Consider the following 23,123-nt stretch of genomic DNA (forward strand, 5'->3'; position numbering starts at 1 on the left):
CCATTTCCAGGGCGTATGCGCTTCCTCCGCATGTGTGGGGCTGTGTTTCGGTCCAGCTGCCCTGGATTCCCCCCTAACACCTGGAGGCAGCCCAGCCTCCTTGCTGCAGGTCCAGCCCACCAGCTAGTCTGGCAGTGCCGTTTCCCCTTTTTTATTTTTCAATTCCTGCTCGTTTCTTCCCCCTTGCAGCATGTTGAGAGGCAGCAGTTAGTCTTAGAGAGCTGGCACCACCGCTTTTGCTTCAGTACCAGCTCTGAGTATCCCAGCACAAAGAAGGGATGAAAATCAGCTGAGTGAATATCGGATCAGATGCGTCTCCATGGGCTGAGATGGTGTAACCTTTAATAACAAATGCTGCTTGCAAAGCATCTCCATTCGCAACCTGAAACCTGCAATGTGATATGGAGTCCAGCATGATTTGACCAGCGTGCCTTGCTGTAATACCTCTGGGCTGAAGCGTGCAAGCATTGCTGGAAGAAAGTAAGGCTTCCTCCACGAAAAAAGGGGCATTTCTGGGCTTTCAAGAGCTTGGAGTCTCACACGTGGCCAGCATTTGTTTCAGACCCTGGAGCTCTTCTCTGTCCAGCAGAGACACGAATGCCTCTTTCTCTGCTGATTTGGGCTTCCTGAACTCCTCAGGCGATAACGTGTGTCATGTCCAATCAGCCCTGCGAGATAACGAATAACGTGTTATGTTTTTGGCCATGAAAGTTCTTCACAACGTCCTCTGTGAGGAGGCTGATTGCAGTGCAGCCACCTTCTCAGCACCTCCGGACAGCCCGGGGAGGTCTCTGCAGCATGCCAGCTTCCACCAGCTCATTCAGGCAGTTAAGAGATTGCCAAGGATGTTTTGGATGTACTCGATAAAGACGCAGCCTTTTACTCTTCCAAGGAAAAAGGACTTGCGCTGAGCCTGCCTGGGTGAGCGCGTGGAGCTGTGCTGGTGAAAGAGGAGCGCTTTCATAGCACAGTCCCCCAAGGAGAGCAGCGGTCCGAAGCGAGGACACCCCACCGAGCCCAGACGTGATCCTGCCACCCTCAGCGGTAGAAGATAAGATGAAGCCAATTTTTGTCCTTCCCTATCTGAACCAGTTAAAGGCAAGACGGAGTGAGGAGAACAGCTGTGTGTTAAAAACAGAAGGCCTGCCTACAGCCGGCGAGGGAGACTTTCAAAATACGATCAGAGGTGGCCGTCTGTGCCTGTGTGGGCAGCAGGCTCTGCAAGGGAGTCTCTTTCTCTTCTCTGAGCTGGTTTCATTAGCAATGAAACAGTCAGCAGCGGTGGCATTAAAAAGATGAGCGTCAGACCTCGGAGCAGAGATGAAAGGGGAGCGTTTACTCTTTGCAAGACACAGCATCTAGCTTTCTGCAGAATCAGCGGAGCAGCTCTGCACCAGTTACACTTATTTCAGTGTCTGCAATATTTTCTTCTTAAGCAGAAGGGTTGGACGCTTCTTATTTTCAAAGGGAAGATGTCGTTTCGGGAAAAGTGGCAGACCCGACATCAAATACCCTAACAGAGGGTCCGATGTGTGTCTTATTTTCATGCTTTTCCTGTTTTGGAAGGAGAAACATATTGCAAATTAGAAAAATTCTCAGGGAGAGGATTTGTAGCTTCAAGCCCCATGCACAAATGCGAGGTAGCTGCTTCTGCTGTGCGGATGATGCATCAAGTAGTAAGCCGAGCTGCGGGGCATCTAGGGGTGCTTCGCAAGGCTGAACGGTGCAAAGAGGTTGGGGCACGTGGGTTGTAGCTGGTCCTTGCACTTTTGTTTTATTGTAGATCTGCTGAGCTTTTGCTCTCCGCCCGCTTCCTGCAGTGCCAAGGATTAAATTTAGGAGCTTTGACGATTCCTATTATCAGAGGAAATTGGTGTGTCACGTCCAGTTCTCCTGCTGCAACATTTTCACAGGATATATTAAACCATTAAGCAACAACACAAGAGGATAACTCCATGCTCTGCTATACAAAGGGGTGATGTGGCAGAAAGGCTCCCTTGTTTGTGAAAGATGAGGCTGTTTTGGCATTTCTGGCTCAACCGGAGGCACTATCCCCGAGGGACACCTAACATAGACCCACAAAAATACAGACTGCCCATGCAGGGAAGCTGAGGCAGCACTGTGGCAGCCCAGGTGGGAGCTGAAAATGCCCACTGGGTCGAGAGACAGCCAGGGAACTGCTGTCAAGCCCTTTAACCGGAAGGAGAGAGGGAATTCCTGCTGCTGCGTGGGTACGGACACTGTCCAAGACACTGGGTGTTCATCCTCCACCGCCAAGATACTGTCCCTGGATGTTCATCCCCCTGGGATGAGTCCTCTGCACCCCCTAAGGAGAAATATAAGCATTGGGGCTTGCTTGGGATTGTTGGGTTGTTTTTTTTTTCTCTCCCCACTCTCTTAATACCTAGGTTGCACAAAGCTGTAGGCTTTGCAGGACCTGGATGGTAAGTTTATTTTTAGTTCTGTAGGGACTGACTTTCCCTGGAAGATGGGGTTCAAACTGAGCTGTTAGTGCGTGTCCGGTGCTGTGGGGTGGGACCCCCAGCCGGCCATCCTCCCGTGGGGCCTCCCACCCAAAACGTGGCACCGGCAGGCCTGGCGGAGGGGCCTCTCCGTTCCCCGCAGCATCTCGTCCTCAGACTCAAGGTGACAGAGGAGCGGGAGCTCAAGGCTGCTCTTGCAGGCAGTAATTGGGGGAAGCGGTTGGCAAGACACAGACGATCCTTCTAGCTCACACCTTTCCGCTGTCATCAGAACAAAATCCTAAATCAATATTATTGGTCCCCGGGGAGGTTCAGTGGAGCTAAATTAACATAACCTCGTAAACGACAGGCTTTCCCATCCATCTCACTCACTAGCGAGAAGCTATCCGTCGCCGCTTTACTGCGGCAGCCGGCACAAGGGGAGCCCCGGCGTCGCGGGTGCTCCTGCGTGGCCTGTAGCACAAAACAGAGCTACCCAGCTAGCTCTGAAGCCCTTGTTCAAAGTCAAAAGCAATCTTGGCCGCTTTATGTTTACCAGAAAGGGTAAAATGGATGTGAATCTAACCCGGTCTCTCAGAGCTCATGACATCCCTGCCGAGAGCCTCCTTTTCCAGCAGTGGAGACCTCTGTCTGTAAAGCTGAAGGTGCAGAGAGACAGAGCTGACTGCAATTAAATACTCGAAATATAGTTTTCCAGGCTTTTGCACACTATGATGTATATCGCCACCACCAAACCCACCACCACTGCCACCGTGGAGGAGCACTTCGTCTTTCTCGCTCCACCCTTCCTCAGAGAGGACCTGTCCTCTGGCATCTCCGTGCTTTCTCAGCCTCCTGAAACGCAAGCATGGAATAACGTCATGGGCTTCATCGTGAGAGCGGCACGCCTTCTCTCCAGGAACGGCAAGGGGATTTTGGCACCCTGTGACTCGGAGCCAGCTGCCAGCCCGATCCACGCCATGGCGGTGCCGTCGCTGGTGGTCCTCTGCCTTAGCGTGCCACCAGCTGGTCACTGCCAACTCAGGGACTCTTTGAACCTATAAAGTAAAGCATGGGAGCGATGTGTGGTGTAACAGTGCCTGGAGGCCCTGGGCCCCACTGTGCTGGGCATGGGAAAAGCAAGTAGCAAAACAAGGTGTCCTGGCCCGAAAAGCTGAGCCTGCAGCCCTGCTTTTGCCAAGAACGGACACATCGATGTTTCAGAGCCCCATCTCACCATGCCACTTTTCTGTATAGTCTCCTACAAGCTGGAGCGGGGGGTTTCCCAAATATTTCCATTTTTAGCAAACCAGACTGCTGAGCGACTTCTTGAAAATGTCAGCGAGAGAAAAGTACCAGTATGTGAAGACTGTGCCTTGCTCGCACAGCCGGCAAACAAAATGATCAGACACAACTTAAATAGCTCAGCATATCCTTTCATTTTCTCTTTCCAGGTCAGTTAAAGAGGCTTCCTGTTGTCACACTGCCAAATTCCATAATCGGATATTTTATCCATTTTATTCCTACCCAAGTAAAGGGGACACCGCGGAAACTCACTGCTCTCGGGGGAAGCGTGTGCTCACTGACCAGTGGGGGAGCGCGGTACAAACCCCAGAGCCCGGCAAATCTGCTTCTGCTCCCAAGAAGGGCTCTGCGAAAGCTTCGCGGAAACCCAGGAGGAGGGCAAAAGGAAGGTATTCAGCTGCAGAGTCGCCGTCCAGGTTGGTCAGGAGAGAGCCAGGAGGCAGGAGTCGGGGAACAGGGACTAGGAGAGCCTTCGCTGTGCTCATCTTCACCCCGGCGAGGGCAGGGCGAGGGAAACATCAGCAGTTTCAAAGGCTGCTGGGTTAATGGGGACGCCGCTACACGGCACGTGGGATGCTGTCGGCGCATGCGACGGTGCAGCCGGCCGATCTCCTCCTCGCGGCATGATCTGCAGCAAGCGCTGGCTCTGCTCCAGGGCCCAGGTTTAGTGGAGCGGCTCTGGTGTTGCACCACGCCAGGGTTACACAAGGCTGTTTTACAAGAGGCCTGTGGTTAATTAGGTTACTATCACGCAAGCTAGAAAAAGCTCATAGAGGGCCTTTGCTTGCAGTCAAATAACTATTTTGAGCTGACCTGAATGGCCACTACCAGTTAGTTCCCTGAGCCTGTAATTGGGGCTTTTTCGTGGTGCTGTTGTTGGAAGAAAAGTGTCCAGTGAAGAGTTCATCCCCCAAAACAAACCGTAGAGGTGCCGAGCAAGCTGGGAAGATGTTTCCTCAGCTCTTTGTCTTCTCAGGACGTTTACTTATGCAGAGGGCTGGAGAAGGCAGTGAGGAGAACAGAACAGAAGCACCTCAAGTGTGGGAAGAAAATGACTCCAGATATGACCTAGTTTTCTAATGTTAGGAAATGCTGTTTTTCAGTCATCTGTTGCTCTCCCTTTTTAGCATGCATAATAGTCACCTTGTTACTTTTGAACAAAGCCTTCATGCAAAGGAAGAGTTTTGCATGTGCATGGAGCTTTTCAGACTTGGAGGTCTCAGGTGCTTTAATTATCTTTTTAAATATCTCAAGGTCAGGGGGATGTGATGAATAAGCGGGACTGAACTGTGTTTTATTGTTCGTGGGAGTTCTCAGTGTGCACAGCAATTTTCTCCACCAGAGTTGGACTATTGTGTGGTTTAACAGCGTATTACAGCTAGCACACAGAGTGAAAGCAAGACACGTCTCGCCTGCATTGTCAAGGAGGTGCTTTTATAATAATCATCAGCTTGCTGGCAGTCCAATAATTGCTCTGTTCTGGGGGCTCGCTTTTTTGTTTTTCCACCTTTCTGATTGTTTTAGCGGGGGAGTTAATTTGATTCTCTTAGTCTGGAGCGTGTTTGCACGAAAAACCCTGCCTTACGGTCCTGCCCCAGAGGACGCAGTAACCTGCTTGTCCTGCACGTGCAACGCAGGATGACTGCACGCTGTCAATAGCCCTCTGGAGCATCAGTGCGAGGCTGATCGCTCGGCTCACCTCACAGTTGGATCCTGTGGGAGGACAGGAGCCAGGGAAGGGGTCTCTTCCATGGCACAACACTGCCCTGCTTCCCCCACTGCTGTCCCAGGAGCACAGGGCAGAGAGCCGGGACGGGGAGCGGGTCCCTTGTCCACCTTTGCCACGGCTTCACGTCACTCTTCCCAGAAAGCTCTTCCCAGATGTTGCCTCCACCATCAAACAAAGAACGGGGAAGTTGTGACAGGTGACAAGAACAAAGAACTTGGACTACTTTGGGCTATGGGGGTGCACAGGCCACCAGGACCCCATCACCCACCCTCTCCTCCAGGTCTCAGGTTGCTCACTGGCAGCGGGCGTGATCTCCCACGCTGAGCTGTGCCCCGAGCAGCCCTGCAGGGACGCACTGTGCTCGGGAACGAATCTGGCTTAAGCGTCCTCAAACAGAGTTTGCAAAGTTTGACCCTGGGGTGCAGGAGGCTGGGGTGAGAAGACAGAGCTTAGCTGGAAGAAAAATGAAACGCTGGTACAAAGCATGGACCATAGATAATGAATAAGGCCAAAGGAATCAGCCTTGAGTGGCTGCACACCACCTCATGGGCAGAAAACCAGCAACTGGCTTATTGTTAAAACAGTCCATATTTCTCGTGGGAAGTAACCGTGCAGAGTAGTAACACTAATGCAAATAGAAATTCTCTCCAGAAATGATTTCTGAGAATGCCAACAGTATTAAAATAGTTCCTTGCTCTCTCCAGATAGACACCACTGAGATAATGAAGAACCTGCAAGTTGCCGTAATCCAGCACCAAGGCTGTAACTTTTCTCTGCAGTCACATTGTTGATTTACCAGGTAAGGAACAAATATGTAGATCTAACACAGCAAGTAGTGTTGGATTTTGCTGAGGTCCAAAAGATGAGATGTCACGGCCAGGCATTCCTGCCGCCAGGGAAGGCTTGGGAGGACAGAAGAAAAAAAGGAGAAAAGATGGAATTTGGGCAGAATATCCTACTTGTTGCTACGAGACGATGTTGGGGAGATTACAGGGAATCCTGTGTAGTTGCATGTGCAGTTTTAAATCTTTCTTTTTCTTCTTATAGTCTTTGCATAACTGTTACTTTTATTATAGGAAAAATGATCATAAGCATTCTGAGTTCAATTCCCTCTTTACAAAAAGGACTTTTGTCTCTCTATTTGATGTGAGAAACATCCTGTGTCTTCCTAAATTTGCATCTCACTATCCTGAAAGCCAAGGTAACTTATTGCTACTTACTCTGTGCCCTTAAGAATGCTTTAATTTTTCAGAAGGTCTTTCAGGCTCAGATCGCTTTTTGGGGCACTTTCAATAAGAAATAGTCAAATGAGCCACAGTTTCCAAACAGTTAAGATTATTCACCAGCCTTTCTTGAGTGTACAGCCAAAGAATTACGTTATTGGTTAGCAATGTTGCTAACAAGTGCTCTCCTTGCGTTTCCCACGAGAGTCATGGTTGCCATCACTACCTTTGCCTGCAGCGCGCCCCGGAGTTGAACAGAGCCACGCTGCCGTGCTGTGATCCTGCCGATTGACCCCTTGGAGCTGTTAGGAGCCAGCCTGAAAACCCACTAACCCTCCTCTGGGTACTGAGATCAGGCCCGGTCCCGGTAGCTTACGGGTGAGCGACGCTAAAGGCGAGATGAGCCCCACTAGCCATCGCTTTCTGGGGCAGCTCTGCTGAGATTCGGGTCTGGGCTGGAGTTCTGGCACAGGAAGTTTCCCGATTCTTTCACGAAAGCAGGCAATTAATACAGCTAAACCGCTCTTTGCAAGGGGGCATGGTGTGGCTCGAGACAAACTGACCTACCTAGAAAAAAATCGCACATGGGTATTGCTTCTCATAGGATTGCTGGAGCTCTTGTTTGGAATGAGCTTTCCTCCGGTTTAGGCCAACACCTTTATGATCAAGCGTTGCATTGGAATTATTTCATTTCACACCTGGCTTCCCCTTCGTATTAGTGGCATTTTATGCATTTAAATCTGCGGGGAAGCTAAACAAAAGGCAGCATAGCAAGGCGGATTTAACAGACTCGTTTGTCAGTGTCACTTAAGGCGCCGCTGCTGCTGCCGCTGCGTCAGAAAGCTGCCGGCGATTCACGACCGCCCGCTGCTTGGAGGAAACTCTCCTGGTGTCACGGGGTTTGAGGCCCAAATGGACTTTCAGATCACCCGCTCTGACTGTCCATCTGCTTCGGGCCCTCAAGTGCTCCCTTGGCACCATAAGCCTTTTTTGGCTAGGAGGAAAACTCCCAGACGTGGATCCAAGGGCACCAGGGATCCCACCTCCCCTAGAAACTGCAGCTTGCAACCGCTGGTTCTGGCTGCCTGTCTCACCACTAGACTCTAGATGCCTTTGCGACCCGCTATTTCTTCAGCTGAAAAACAGCATTCCAGTAACTTTGTGCCATGTTTTGCATAAAGAAACTAATTGGCAATTTTAGGAAATGGCTCGTCCCCCACGGGGTCAGGCTCACAGCTCCCCTTCCCTGCTCACCACCTCCCCTGCTCGCATTGGTGTACAGCTTGATTGGGAAGTCCTGGTCTCAAACCTGGGGTAGAAAGTTGCATTGACTGGTGTAATCACCCTAACTGGGGGCAGGTGAGTCCTATTGCTTACTCCCCCTCCAACAGAGCAGTGACATTATTTAGTGAACAGAGAGAAGAGCAGCTTGTAGTTGAGGGAGGCTGTTAAGCTTGAGGTGAGATTTAAGACTTTGCTTGTGTGTTGATTATATGATTGATGGTTTGGCATCTTTCTGTTGAAGCTATGATAGGGATTAAATTGATTTTGGAGTCAAATAACTCATGATGAGGTTTTGCTAGGGAGTAAAAGAGAAGGTTACAGTGGTTACCTAGGGCTAGAAGTCTCCCCAATGATGGGACAGGCTGGAGTAAACAGGGGAGGCAACCTAGAGAAGAGAGGTCTTTGCAAGGGTAAGAACACCAGGCTTTAGTCCTGGAGGAGATGGTTGTGCTGTTGCTGTGTTTTTGGGGGGTGAGAAGCAGCCCTGTATGGTGCTGCAGACTGTGTGTGGGATACAGGAGGTGGCTACAGGAAGGATGTGTTTTCCTTCTTCTCACTCCTCTCTGATAGAGGAGGGCTGGGGCTGGAGCTCCCATGGAGTTATGCTGTTGTTAGATGCCTGTACCAAGTCAGCAGCTTGGCTTTGCAGCATTTTCTGGTCTCTGTTCCTCTCTCCCTGCCAACAAAGCTCTTGCAGGTGGGGTGGGAGCATTAATCTCTCCTGTTCAGAGCTGGGCAAAGCAGGCATGTTTCCTTTCAAGGTCATCTGCAGGATGCTGCCTGGTTGCCAGCATTAGTGCTAACTAAGATTTGTTCAGAGAAAGGCTCTAGCTAACTTAATCCAGCTCTTTCTGGCTTTCAGTCCCTAGCAGAAAAGGGAGAATGAGGAAAACAATGGTGGTGGAGGGGGGGGGGAGAATCTCTGCTTGTAGTTATGCTGGGAACAAGGGGGTGACTTTTCTGGGAAGCCAGCTGTGGAGGTTAGTGAAATCAGGAGCACTTTCCTGAGATTTAAGTTTCTCTTGTCACCAAAGGCCACCTCTACACAGTTATTCACTTGGAGATATCAATTAGCCAAAGCGGAGGTGGATTTGAGCCAGGTGCCAAGAACTAACCCCTGTTCATGTGGTTTATGGACTCTCATAGAGAGCCTGCTGATTTATGGGAGTGTAGCTAAAAGGAGATTCGGGTCTTAATGAGGTGCTTTAAAGCAACGAGTTATTTATGAAGGTCGCACAAGTTGAGTGCGAGGGTACAGCCTCTTGGTAATTAAGAGCAGGTGAAGAGTTGAAATAAGTGCTGAAGTCGGCGGCTGAGCTGGGCACCATCTCCTGCAGGGCTGGCCCAACTCTGTGGGCTTTGGCAGGATCTGAGTAGGAGGGTTTGGGCCCAGACTGAGTATTTCACTAGAGAAAAGCCAATATTTTGGGACCAAAGAAGGCTTATCAGCCCTCCCCTTCTCCCCTCCCCCCCCATTTTCTGTGATGCTTTGAAAATCAAGTTAGTATCAAGGTATAGGAGGAAAACTGATTTTTTTTTTTCAGACCTAGTTATTCTAACAGCATCATTTGTTTTCCCTCTGTTCACAGGAGATCTGACTCCTCAAATCCTGTAGTGCCAATAAAACAGGGTGCTGTACACTGTAAGATGCAGTCAATCACCTGAAATAATTTACCATTTGGACTGGTGGTTTTCCAGCCATCCTCAGTTTCTGGACCACTGAATTTTTTCCCAAAAGAGGGTCAGACAGTTTAGGAAGTCTCCCATGCTGGGATCATGTGTATTTGATTTTTAGTCCCCACTTGCAACCCTTTGAAGCCCGTGAACCTCTGGCTTGGGGTTGGAAACAGCTGCCCCAGGCAGAGCTGGAGAAGCGATTTGCTTGCGTAACCCAACCAGGAAGCCCCGGAGCTACATCAGGCACTGGACTCTCTGCTGCTGGGTTGATACTGTCTATTAAGTAAACTGAACCTTGTACACTTAGTCAAAAGAGATCTTTTTATTATGGTGGTCCCTAAATGAGCTTGCTTTGTAGGACAGAGCATAGTGCTGAGCTCCTGGATGTGCATGCTTCTTGCTCATATATGTGAGCTTAAATTATGTCTGGTCTCTCTTCTGTCATGTCATGGGTGGGCTCTGCAAACCGAACTAATGAGGCTGTCTGTTAGCTTGTAGATGCACATGATTAATCTCCACCAAGTTAAATTAAGATGGCTTTCATTTCATTTTTAACCTTCTGAATGTACTGGAACAGAGTAGGCCATTTAATTAAAAATGAGATGCAGGTGAGCTGGGACACCTGGGCTCCCTGCACATGTGCCCCAAACTATGTGGCTTTCTTGTACATGGCATAAAGTGCAAAAGCCTGAGATTAATAGCAAATAGTGGCAGACATAGGATGTGCTTGGTGTCTTATTGCTTTCATTTCTCAGGAGATTGGTCTCGAGCCCTTCTGCTGGATCTTGTTTAATCTGCAGGAGGCCTCTGCAGCTCTGAGGAACTTCAGTGCATCACTTCATCAGGCTGGTAAGAAGGATTTTCTTTTTTTTTTTTTCTTTAATTTTCCTTTGTATGATTGATTGACCAAACTCAGCTTTGGTAGAGAAACTTTCTTCCTCTTGCTGTGGAGCCTAAATTTACTCCTACAATGCTGTAGAAATATATTCTAGAGAGAAAAATCAATGGAAATACTCTAGCAACAGGTTTATAATAAAGAAGTAGGCAGCTCTTCTATTTCCTTCCAAATCTTCCTGTGGAATGAATGTCATAGTTTCTGGAAACTAAATATAGTAATGTGCATTGAGCGCTAACAGGCGGATTGCTGTAAGTAAAAATGCTACTAAGATCTTCAGGAGTTCTGTAAGGGTTCAATAAGGACCTTAAAGAAGAGTTGTTGATTGCTTCCAAAGTATTGCAGACCAATTAATGAAAGTAGTTGAAAGTGTTCTGCGGGTGTGTTGTGTGGTTTGTTTTGTTTTTCTTCTGTGAGTATTTTGAAGAGTGAAGAGTAAGAAATGTTTGAATGGAAAATGTGCCTTCCTTGGGATAGTGTTGAAGAATGCCTGCACAGGCTAGAACTAATGGCTTTTTTAAAAAAAAAAACAACTTCTCCTGAAAATGCCCTTATGAGGACCCTGCTTTGATCTTCTCCGTGCTGCATGGCTCTGCAGGAATGGCTGAGATATTATTAGCTCTTGAGATAGGAAGCTTCATTCCTTCCTACAGTGCTATTGTTCTCCATCTGGGTTTTCTTAATGAGCACCACTGAGCTAACTATAGCCACAGTGGTGCCCAAGCTGAGGGGGTTAATGATCAGAGCATGAAGGAGCCTCGTGAAGGGGTGCTCCTGTTCCAAGTTGTGTTAGCAGATCTGCATGGAGGAGGCAGCATTGGGTCCAGGAGGGCAGTGGCTGGGGAAGTCACTGGCTCAGGAGAGGAGGTTTGACTTGTCTGCCCTGGGTTGAGGTATGGAAGTATGTGACAAGTCCCTGGGAAAGGAACCTTCTTCACATGGCCCTCAAGGGGAAACAACCAACCTGTTGGCTATTTTGGCAGGTAGACAAAGCACTCATTGAGCTTGGAGCAGGGTCAGCTGCTGTGTAGGTGATGTTTCCCCAATGCCCAGCCCCAGTGTGGGGTGGAGGTGGCTCAGCCCACCTTATGGGGCAAGCAGGAGAGGAATTGCACTAATGGGATTGCAGGCTTGTTCCAGCCACCCTTTGCCCTTCTGTCCTTGGAGGAAGGTGCCCAGCTCTAAGGCACCTGAGTATATGGCTGGCATGTTGGCTGTGGCACATCTGCAGATAATTCCTCTAATGAGGAGTCAGTTTTCCATTAATGCAAAGGGAGACCTCTATAAGCTTGTAGTAGCCTAATCCAGAGGCAACCTGCAAGGAAGGGGCAGGAGCAAGAACAGCCCCCTCTGCTCAGATAGATTCTGGTGTTTTTGACAAGTCTCCAAGCACATCTTTAAACACAAAGCCTAGGGAGGAAGGTGTGAGCTCCTAGGCTTTTGTGAGCTGGTTGGCCACACTGAATATCTGGTTCGGGCACAGAACAGCGGGGATAGGGAAAGAAATTCTGCTACAGCCTTAAATTGTGGTACAAAGCCTGCCACCAAAATACTGCTGCTTTGCTGTATTTTGCACCCTCTGATGCGGGGTGTAATTTTCAGTAAATTTGAACTTAAGCAGCTGCCTGAATTTGTGTCTAGTTGACTAGAAATAGGCTGAGAGCTGGCTTTTTCGAGCGTAATCATACTGCAGAGGCAGGGTTATCACCATTGTACTCCCATGTGTGTGCGAATTTTGTTATCTGTGTTGGTGAGAAAACTCAGACCCCTAGCACTTCCACTTAGCAAGTGACTAAGCTTGTTGTGTATCATTGAGCCAGGCCTGATTAAAATGATTCTTCTCTGCCTGTCCCCAGAAGGGCATAAATAAAGTGAATTCAGACAGGTTCCTTGCTTCAGGACTTGTCCTTGCAGAAATGCACATTGCAGAGGTTATCTCCTAGGCTCCATCAGCTGAATTCTTAACTCTCACAGCTTTGCCCAAGAGTGGAGGGGGGGGGGGGGGGGAACACCAGCTGGTCCTGTTGTGCCGGCCCTGGCCATGCTTGGGGCTGGCAGGGAGCTGTAGGACTTTGCTGGCTGGAATTGGGCCATCCTGTCCTTGCAACACCTAGGAGGTGGAGCCATGAGGTGCTTCTCCAGGCAGCAAAGCCTGGACTCCACATGTCCCACAGCTGGGTGGGTTTTTTTTATTTTCTTGTGCCACTGAAATTCATCTGGTACCCAGAGGTTTGCTGGCAGATGTCCCTGGAACTGCCTAGGGAAAAGCAGGATGGCAATTTTAGGTGCCCTAAGAGACTCTTAAACACAGGCTGTGTTTGCACCTCCAAAACCGCAAATGTTTTGATGATCTCCAGATGAGTTGCAGAGTGTTTTGGTCTGATTTTTACTTGTTTGTTGCCTTGCTGCTGAGTTAAGTGCCTCTGTGATGTGGGTGGATGCCTTTATATGCTTGCTCCTAATTATTGATAAGGAAGTGAGAGTGGTAGTAGGCCCTCTCTAGCCCTTGCCTCAGAGAGCAGGAGTGTTTTTAAGCATCAGCAGCTCACTGAGTGCAGGTGTGGGGACCCTGTTACTTCAGGGCTGGGAGAGCAAACTTAGAGGGCTGTACCCTGCCCGAGATCTGGGACTAGAGCTACCTCCTGTCTATAAGCTTTACTGCCAGCTCAATAGAGCTGTTGCGGAGCTGGGTCAGTTTTGGGACTGGGGAGTCCTTGTATGATTCTTATCTTAAATATGCACTGTCAGGAAGAGGCGGCGGCAGCAGTCCAAACTCAAATATCAAGCAAATGTCAAAGGCACTGGAAAGCTGGAGCTGTGCAGCACCATGGGTTCCTGCAGGCAGCCCTGCAGAAAGGGTGCTCTTAAAGCCTGTGTGTGCTCCGACTCTCCCACCCCCTGGGAGACCCTTTGGGAGACTTCCAGAGAAGAGAGGTTTAGGCAGGCGGTTGGGAACAGCTCTGAACCCTTTTGGCAGCAGCAGAGGAGGGAGTGGGAAAGATCATATGGGTTATCTCAATGTGTTTAGTAGGGGAAGCTTTAAGATGGCTTTGCAGAAGCTGGGAGCAGCCAGCCTCTCTGCTCCGAGTAAGGCTTGTTCGCAGCGCTCTGCTCCTTCTGGCACTCGCTTCTACGGCGGTGTTCACCGCAAGCCTGGGAAAGCCACAGGGTTGCAGCGATGGGATTTTTTTTGTTTGTTTGATCATTACTGGGCACGTGATCTGCATTGTAATTTGTTTTCCCTGTTCTGGCTGCTGTCCTTTGTTCTCAAATGTAGCCTGTGTTAAGTAAGAGCATTTCCAGGTTCTGGCTCCTGGTTCATTTGGTATGAGCGGGTCGCGTGTGGTTTTTTTAAGTGCTAATGTTGGGCAATCATAAAACTATCCTTCCAGGCATTCTTCCAGAATTTAGATCACTTCTTAACAAGAATTCTGTCACTTCCCAATGAGCCATGTGAGCTTAGCATGTATCAGAATACATAATACTCTTTGCAACTGCAGGGCATAATGCTGATATGGAATATTAAGAATAAAAAAAAGCTTGATTAAAAAAACACTTTGCAAGATCAAGAGTGTAAATGCTGGAAGGAGATCGGCTCTTGCCCTCTGAACTACTGAATTAACCTAATGCTGCTACTGTATTCCTTTTTTTTCCTCCCTGATGTGATAGAAAATGCTTTGCAAACATGGAGTGTTAGGGAAGTGGGAATACTGTGCTATCAGATATAATCCTGAAATAGGGAGAAATAATGGAGCAGTAGAAATGAAGGCTGTAGAATCTGTGTGTAGGATTTGGTCAGGCTTCATCCCTTTCTCTGATTTGGTGCAATGAACAGAAGAGTTGAAGATGGAAAAGGAGGTTATTGGCCAGGGCCCAAGTGTACTTGGAGAGTTAAAATGGGTAAATAGTTTTACTAAAAATGGAACCTCACGTTAACGGGGGACAGGAGTGCCCTTATGGCTAGACTGAAGCTCAGGAAAGAGCAAGTGACACTTTTTGGCCCTATCTGTGTCCTGCTTTTCCTTTCTCTTGCAGTGCTGAGAAGCAAGGGCCACATGAGCGTGCTGGGGGTTGGGTTGCCAAGCCTGTCAAGAGGGACAGAGCTTTCTGAGAAGACTTTTGGGGCTCCCAGTGGTTGCTGTGTTACTGCCCAAAGTCCAGGGCAGGTCTGGAGCTCCTCTCCTTGTGGAGTTGCAACGGCTGTTGCTGTGGCTCCTGGTGCCCTGGGGATGTTATCATGATCAGTGGTTTCCATGAGCTTGGCTGGTGGGAAAGGGAGCATGTTGTATTATGGGAGCCCAAAGGGAGACAGCAGGAGGTCAGAATAGCAAGCACTGCATGCACATCTGTCTTGAGCTTCCTAGGACCTTTGCTCTATGGAGGCTCCCTCTGGAGACTAATTGAGAGCAATACTAACTCTCATCCAGGCCTTTGTCATTTCCTTTCCTAGGGTGGTGGGTGGAGGAAATAGGTTGTGGCTCCCTAATAGTAGTGAAAGCCTAATTAGCTTAGCGTGCTGAGGAGAGCGTAGCCTGAATTACAACGATGGCACAAGGGCTTCTGGTCTTTCAGTTGCCTCTCTGGGGAAGGGGGAGGCACTCTGACATTTCAGAGACATTTTTCAGAACTTCCACTTTAATGGAAATCCTGAAACTCTGAATTCCTTTGTACTTTGGGAGAATGGCAAAGAAAATATCAGTTTTGAGACCTCCAATTCATCAGCTTTGCTGGCTAGAAGTGATTCTGCTGGGATGAACAGGGACAAGGGGACAATGATGACTTGGGACCAACAAACAGGCTGTTTCATCTCCAGACTCCTCCTGCTTGCCACTTTGTGGAAGGGTGTAAAGCCAGGGTGCAAAGTCACACGTTAGCAGCAGAGGTGTATCCGTCACTGTGGAGTGTTTTTGCTTAATAGACAACCCAAGCTAGACTTGGCTGCCTGGTTTAAGTGTGCTTGGTTTGGAAACTTCTGAACTGCTGCATTTTTTTTGTTTTTTAAACCACCTCTGGAAGCAAGGTCTGACGCAGCAGTTCTTGTTTTTGTGTCCTGATGGCATATCTGTCATTCAAGCCTGCTTGCCGGGGTGACAGGATCAATAGCAAGGAGAGGTCTGAGTGGGTACTTCACCACTCCCCAACTTGGAATAAATTGACTGATTGTGCTGTAATTTACACACAGAGCGAAGGGTTGCTGAGTCAAGTGCCCTGGGAGATGTCCCTACAGCAGTGCTGTACTAGAAGCAAGCCTTGTATTTTCCAAAACAGCGGTCTGGAGGGGCTATGTGGATTGGGCTAGTATAAATCAGCGCTACTCCTCAGCTTTATCAGTACTGTTTGAGATTGGCTTCCTAAAGAAATAAGGCTTGCATGATCACTGTGTCTGTCTGGTCTTTCTTCTGCTCCCAATAACTCCTGACCCTGGTTGACAAACCTGACAGAGCTGACAAATGAGCAGAGTTCCCAGAGATAATTGAGTTCTCTCAAATACTCTGAAATACTAGCCAATGCTCTGAAAATTAGTGGCTGAAATCACTGAGTCCATCAGGACTCTCTCTTTTTTGGGCTGTGTTAGGTGAGCTGGCTGCTGTCAGTCAGCCCAGAGCAGCATCCAGGTGAGCTGTGGACTGTGTCCTCCCTTGCTGAGCAGGGAGACAGGCAACAAGTGTCATGGGTGCTGTGGAGAGCAGCTGGAATTGCTGCAGTGGGGAAAAGGGGGGCAAAAGAAGAGCTTAAAGGATGCAAATGGGCTAGAACTAGTTCCACTAATGGGCAAAGAGCTTGCTAACGAGCAATACTGAGGAAGGAGGATTCCCTTGTAATGAGCTTGTCTTCCTGCTGCTATGGTGTCAGAGTGCTTTCCAGTCCTCTGCAACATTGTACAGTTCACTTCCATCAGATGCGACTTGTTCACCCCTGTGTCGGCTCTGCCTGTTGTCCCAGGCCAGCCCACTGCCCATCTCCTGAGGCATGGGGAGAAGAGAGCTGGTGCCCACACCAGGTGGTCTGGTGGGAGGAAGATGAACCCCTGGCAGCAGTGAGCGCAGTCTGGGAATGCAGCCAGGTAACTCCAGTCATCACTGGAGCAACGTGGAGTTGAAGCCTGGCTTGTCTGGGGGCTCTGAGCTGTGCTTCCAGCTGGAGCAGAGCTCATCCTTTGCAACTGCAAAGTTGCACCAGGATGTGTTCCCAGTGGAGCTGAAGGTGATGCAAGTACAGTGGGAAGCTGGCCCAATAGGAGAGTGAACCTGTGTCTCGGTTCTGTCGTAGCCATCTCTTGCTATTTCACAGCACATCTGAGTCCTGTTAATGTGAACTCATGCTGAAGGAGCGTGCCTCAGGAGCAGGGACTGAAGAGGAGGCTCTGACAGTGTCTGTCAAAATCGGCAGTGCCCTGTTGGGAGGAAGGGGAAAGGTACAGACCTTCCAGATGTGTGAAGGGTGCTGTACTGCAGTCTCATCTCTGTGCATGGATTTGGTGTGTGTCAGTGGTGGGCCCTGTGCACTTCGATTTGCCCCTGAAAAGGGACAGTGGTGAAGGCCTGCTGGGGGCTATTTATCAGAGTCCCTGCAAGCTCTGGAGAAAACAGATGTGCCGTGGCCCCCTCTGGGGTGAATGCAGCAGCTGCCTGGTGCAAGGAGACTCTGCTCAGTTGTACTAGCCATCCCCCAACTGTGGGCATGTATGCGGCCAAGAAGGATGTTGGGAGGCTGCCTGGAGCTGGATTTGGCCTGGTTAGCAGATGTAATGTGGAGCATAGGCCAGAGGGCGGTGGGATTTCCCTGCTGTAAATGCTTGGATATTCAGGACCTCTACCTGGGCAGAGGTGGGAGGGACTGTGAAGGCATCGCTCCCCAGGAGGGTGACCTCTCTGCTGGCTCTGGGTGTGGAGGGAGCCAATGGTCCTTTTCCAGCAGGAGACATCCTGTAGGGGAATAGATGGGAGGAGCACATGATAACATGGAGATGTGCCCAGGTGGCCATATGGAAGGAAGCACTCTGACACAGCAGCTGGAAATGTGGTGGGAGGCAACGGGTGCAGCAGTGACTCTGCCTCGCTGCTGCACACGCAGAGCCTGGTCACTTCTGTGGCTTTGTCACAGGGAATTGCCACAGGAGTCTGCAAGCCTTGGGACACAGTGGAGTAAAAGGCTGAATCACGCATTAAGCATCATTGGGTTTTACGTTTAAGTCCCTTTTTTATCTAAACCTCCTTCCACTGGAGGAAGATGTTTTGGTGCCTCTTTAGGGAGAGTGAAGAGTACTTTTTTGAGTAAAGTGTGGTCACTTACTGAGAGATCTGTCAAGCGTCACTGTGACTATTAATATTGATTGAATTGTAATTGTCTGAATCTGCACTTTTCCAATTCTGGTAGGTTCTCACCTAGCACTTCCAATGTGACTGAGTTGGCCTACTGTGGAGGCTGGCAGCAGCCTTCACGTGTATTTGGATAGACCAATGCTTTAAGTGGTTGTCATGCTGCTGCTAGCCCAGCTCCATGCTGCACCACCGTGTTAGGTCTGGAGATACTGCTTTGTGAGTCTTCTCATCCCAAAGCATATGGAGAGTTTTGGGGTTCAGGTTTGACACCTTGGGTGTTTGGTGAAGAAATATCCAGTTTGAATGATCCTTCTGGCCAAACGTGGCTGAAAAATAGTTACTGTATACCTATGGGGAGAAACCACAGGGAAGCTGCAATACTTTCCTTTGGCGGATGATTGACCAGCATCAGAGTTGCAGAAACTCCTTCAGCTCTTGTCTTTTATTGTGAGTGGGTGCCTTCTTCCTATTGCGTTATTTGCTTGAGTAGCCACCATCTTAAAATTAAACCTGAGAAGTACTAAAATTGTCCCTTGATTCCTTCCCTTGAGAAGGAAAAGGACAAAATAGAGGAGGGGGAAAAGAGCTCCAGCCATATGGACTGCCAGTTGTACTCAACTGCAAATTTTTCTATCCAGCTTTTGAAAGAAAGCAGAATAAAATGGGTCTTTTGATTGTGAGAGCGTACATATTGTAGAGCCACTGCACAAGCTAGAGGCTTTGCAACAGGTAACCAGAAAAGTAAACCATTCAAATGTACCTCTTGGCAGTGAAAGATGGAAATGTGAGGCCCAGGGGAATTTCGGTTATGACAGGTGTGGCTGAGGGGTATATATGATGTGGTAGATACTGGAAACTAATGGAAAACTACCAAAAAGCCTCACTTGTGTTGAAGTGTTGCTAAGCGTGAGCAGGCGCATGTTGCAGCCCCTTTGAAAACCCAGGCCACATGCTGGGTATTGTCAAATGTCACTCTAGTAATCCCCATTTCATTAAAACGGGTGAAGATCTCAAAAGAGCTTCAGCACTAGGCAGCAGGCTCCTACTGGAAGCTGTAGCCAGCTCTGGGAAACAGGCTGGCGTACCCTGTCGGCTCAGACCTCCTCCGCAGGAGTGGCTTGACCCTTTCCCTCTAGCAGCAGCTCTCAATCTGTGTGTGTTTTTTCGGGGGCGAACAATAATTCCTAATGTTTCTGAAAATGTGGTTCTCACCCAGTCACAGGTACTGACATCCCTACTACAAACATGGGAACATGTGTAAGAGCAGGGGGATGTTGTGTGGTTGGGTTGGTGATTGTCCCTTGTCCCAGGTGCCCTCATCTAGCATCCCATAAGGCTTATGGGGTGCTACCACTCAGGTTATCCCACCCCTGTCCAGAATAAACCTGCCTTGGAGGGGAAATTGCCCTTCCTTGGGGTTTTGGGCATGCACTCCTTTTCCTGCAGAAAGGGTGCTTTCCAGGTGGAAGCTGTGACTTGAAGGGGTCCAGGCTGTTAGGCTGAGTCCCTGTGGGGGGTTGTAAGCAAGGCTGTAATTGCTGACCTGGGCTCCGTTACCCAGTTGTTCAGTACAAATCTCCAACTCCCCAAAAAATCTGATTACTCACATGTGCAGCCTGGGCACTTTTGCTTTGGAGGGTTAAGTGAAATGTCATTTCTAGAAATTGAGCGGCAGAGGAGGTGGTTGTTAAACCTCTCTCCAAGACATCAATCATCTGAGGGCTGTTGTTACCAGTGCGCGTGGGTGTGGGATATTAGTACCAACGGGGCCTCGCGAGATGCCTTTGTGCCCAGCTAATCGTTGCTCTACGTTTGCTCTCAAGACCATTGTTGTGCAAGACCTGCAATCTTTGGCTGATTTCTTTTTTTTTAAACAAAGCAGCAGGAGGTGACAACATGGGGGCCAAGCTCCTCAAAATGATGGCCGCAATTACGGCAGGGTTGTTGCTCGCGTACTGAATGTGCACCCCCAGCTCTGAGTGATTGTGGCATTTGTTCCAGAGCACTCGAGCCGAAGCCGTAATTGCCACTTCCCCGCTCCTTCTTCCTTGGCGTGGGCAGGGGGAAGGAGAGCGTGCTGGGTTAGGCAGGACGCTTTTTTGCACGTCTCTGTCTGGATGGTTTCTTAGTGACTCTCCTTCAGCTCTGAGTTGTGTCTCCCAATTGTTCTGCTGCGAAGTTTCTCGGGGTAACTAATTTTACCTTGGCACATGGAGGCAATGAACTCCAGCTGACTCCATCAGCTAGCCCAAGCCTTTGATCAAGAGAATTGCATTTGAGCTGTCTTGTGAGGTATTTTTCTCCAAGCAGGGATATAGAATTAAATATGAAATCAAATCTTTGAGCAAGAGTGTGTTTCAAAAGACTGCACTTTCTGTGGTGCAGGAGGCTTTCTTGTTTCTCACAGTGGCAATGTAGTGATAGGTTTTTTTTCCTTATTATGCACAGTGGGTTAGCTTTATAGTTCTCCATTGCTTACCCGTTCTGCTGGGTTATTTTCCTCCCTACAGCCTCCAGTGAAGGCAGGGTGCTTGGGGAAGGAGCTGACGTCTCCTCAAATGTGCCTTGCTCTATTGTTAACCTGGATGGCACCTCTTGCAGTGCAAAAAGTGAATGATGTGTTGGGAGGGCTGATGCTCTGCCCTTGTTTCTGGTGCTTTCCCCCAGAGCATGCAGGAGTCCATGCATTAAGCCATATGCCAGGTATCAGTGGAGAATCCAGTAAGTGTTAAGAGACTTGGGTTGAGGCTCATGGTCCTAGTAGCCTTTGAGATGCTTCTGAACCATATGCACAGTGTGAATCAAAACACTGTCTGCAAGCGGTTTTAGCCCAAAACATGACAAGGATACATGCATAAGCCCAAAAGGAAGAGGAGTGGGGTGTAGGTACAGCCTGAACATACCATGTTAGGCAGGCAGTAGATGTATAGCAGATATTTGGGGTTCATATTTTAGGTAGCTGATGGTCTTGGTCACCATCCTTTGGATGGCTATACCAGCTCTTGCGATGTTTGGTCAGGAAGATATTGTTCCTGGCTAAATTCGCCAAATAAAAGGAAATCTGCAGGATAACCCTGTAGCCTGACAGGTCCAGGCTTTAAATTCTTTGGCTTTGGGACTGCCTTTCTGAACTGATCAGTGTCAAACAACATGGAGCTCTGGATTCCCTCTTGCCAGCTTAGGTTCAGCTCCTAGGTCTTTGCCACCTACTTCCTTCCTGGTAGAGATGGGAAGATGTCCATCTCTCTCTTCCTCAACTAAATACAACTTCTCTCTCTCCTTCTCATGGATGTTCCAGCAGTATAAATAACCCATGTTATCATGGGCTGTGCAGAGTGCAAAAGCTTTTAGAGAAACCCTATCAAACATTGTGGTGGTGGTGGCAATCGTTAATTGGGGTTATCACACAGTTCGTGGATGCAGAGCCCGAATGAACGTGCCCCTTGGCACTGTCTCTGTAATGGTATTAAGTAACCTAGAAACACAGGCAGCTGCAGAATGATGTGAAAACATGCCATTTATCATGCCGTTCATGTGCCAATTCTGGTATTAACTAGGACAGCCTGATGCAGTATTTTGCCACCTCCTGCTGCAATAATTCATCTTTACCATGAAAGCTCAGTGTTCTCCTTTATAAAATACTGCAGCTCGCTGGCTTCCTTGATAACGAAGATCCTTATTCTGGTGTCTGAACCTACAGCTTTCTCCAGAGAAACTTCATTTGAGGCAGAAGTTGAAACATACATCTATGGGAAGCTATATTACTGGAGTTCTATTTTTGCAATTCATTTTTTTAGCTTCTTTTAACCCGAGAATGAATACGTCAGAAATGCCAAAGAACACAAGTGTGAATTTTGCAGAGAAAACTTCTGTTTGCTTAGGGGAAAGAAGAAACAATTTCCTTTCAGTTTCATATCGGGCTTTTCTATGGTAACAAAAGAAAAACAGGTCTAAGACTTTTTTTCCTGCATTAAAAGGATCCTGGGCATAGTGAATATTGTCTTTGATGGTCTATAGTCGTGTAAAGGCAATCCTAACTGGTCTCATCAGACAGCCTTTTTCCTGGTGCCTTGGTTAAACTTGTGTGTGTTCAGTACCACTTTCTTCACAGAGGAACAGATCCCTGCATGTCTTGAAGGATTAGTATCAGGTGATGGGCAGCACATGTTAACTGTGTGTTACCAGTCAGTGCTGACAGTGCTTTAGTTGGGGGGGATTAAGCTGATAAAACAGGTGTAACACATCCTACTCTGAATATCTGTGTGGCAGAGGCACTGAGCCAGCAAAACATGTGTTTGCAGGCTAAGCTCATGCCCAAGCCCACCTCTCTAGTAAGTAAAGCATACTGTCTATAGTGAATGTTTGCTGCAGAGCTTGGGCTTGCCTGGGTTCCCCAAGTGGCCTCCCTCTGCCTTGGCTTAGCACTGACTCGCTGTCAGTGCGAGGTCCTCGGGCTCCTTCAACTCGGCCCAGGTCTGAAGGTTGTCATGCTCTTGTTCAGCTCAAATCTAGCGCTGGAAAACGCCCCGAAATGAGGACTTGACCCTCTAGCTATGCCCAGGTAGGTGTGCAGGGTCCTTTCTGGCTCCTGGAGTCTACTCCTGCCTCTGGCATCTCTCCTTGCATCTCCTCCCCATGCTCCTTCTGAGCAGTGCTGTGGGGCTTTGGTGCTCTCCCTGCTGGGGCTAGTTGTTAGCTGCTGGTGAGCCTTTGGTGTTGGGTGCGCTGCTACTAGAAAGCTGTCACCATGGACAACAGCCTTATTCTGTTTCCAAAGGACAGTGTCTGTGGAGTGAATAGTTGGGGGAAAATGTATTTGGATTCCTTGTGTCTCAGGCAAAGATAGGACTTTGACCTGTCCCTTGGTGTTAAAGAGCCTGCAGAGCAGATGGGGAAAGTGAGGCACATAGTCTTAAAACATAGTGACATGTTCTCAGTTTTTTTCTCCAGGAAGCTTCAGAGATGGCAGCTGAGAGCATACGCCTGCACTTACAGCTGTGTTTAAAATCCGCCTTTAAGAAATCTACTTGTTTGGTTACAGTTAAGCCCCTTGTTAAGCAAGCTTTTGCAATTGGGAGCGTGGTCTTCTCTGATTTTTGTGTTCAGGATTATTGCAATTAGCTGTTTAAAGCTGCTGATAAATTTTTTGCTATTTCTTGCTCTTCAGAATTCTTTTAAGACTTTTTTCTTAATTCCCTTCCCATCAGGACAGCTAAAACACACCGT

At 48.6% G+C, this 23,123-nt stretch overlaps 1 long non-coding RNA gene across 2 annotated transcripts in view; it reads left to right on the plus strand.

Moving 5' to 3' along the window:
- The first annotated feature begins 6,197 nt into the window (after positions 1-6,197).
- The window catches only part of LOC138066895 (uncharacterized), a 53,927-nt gene continuing 37,001 nt past the window's right edge, over positions 6,198-23,123 (plus strand). For both annotated transcript variants that reach the window (XR_011140556.1, XR_011140557.1), the window contains exons 1-2: positions 6,198-6,295; positions 10,436-10,529. This is a non-coding gene — a long non-coding RNA (uncharacterized lncRNA). The remainder of the gene's footprint in view (positions 6,296-10,435; positions 10,530-23,123) is intronic.

Source organism: Struthio camelus, chromosome 3 (genome assembly GCF_040807025.1).
Source record: "Struthio camelus isolate bStrCam1 chromosome 3, bStrCam1.hap1, whole genome shotgun sequence".
Lineage (NCBI taxonomy): Eukaryota > Metazoa > Chordata > Aves > Struthioniformes > Struthionidae > Struthio > Struthio camelus.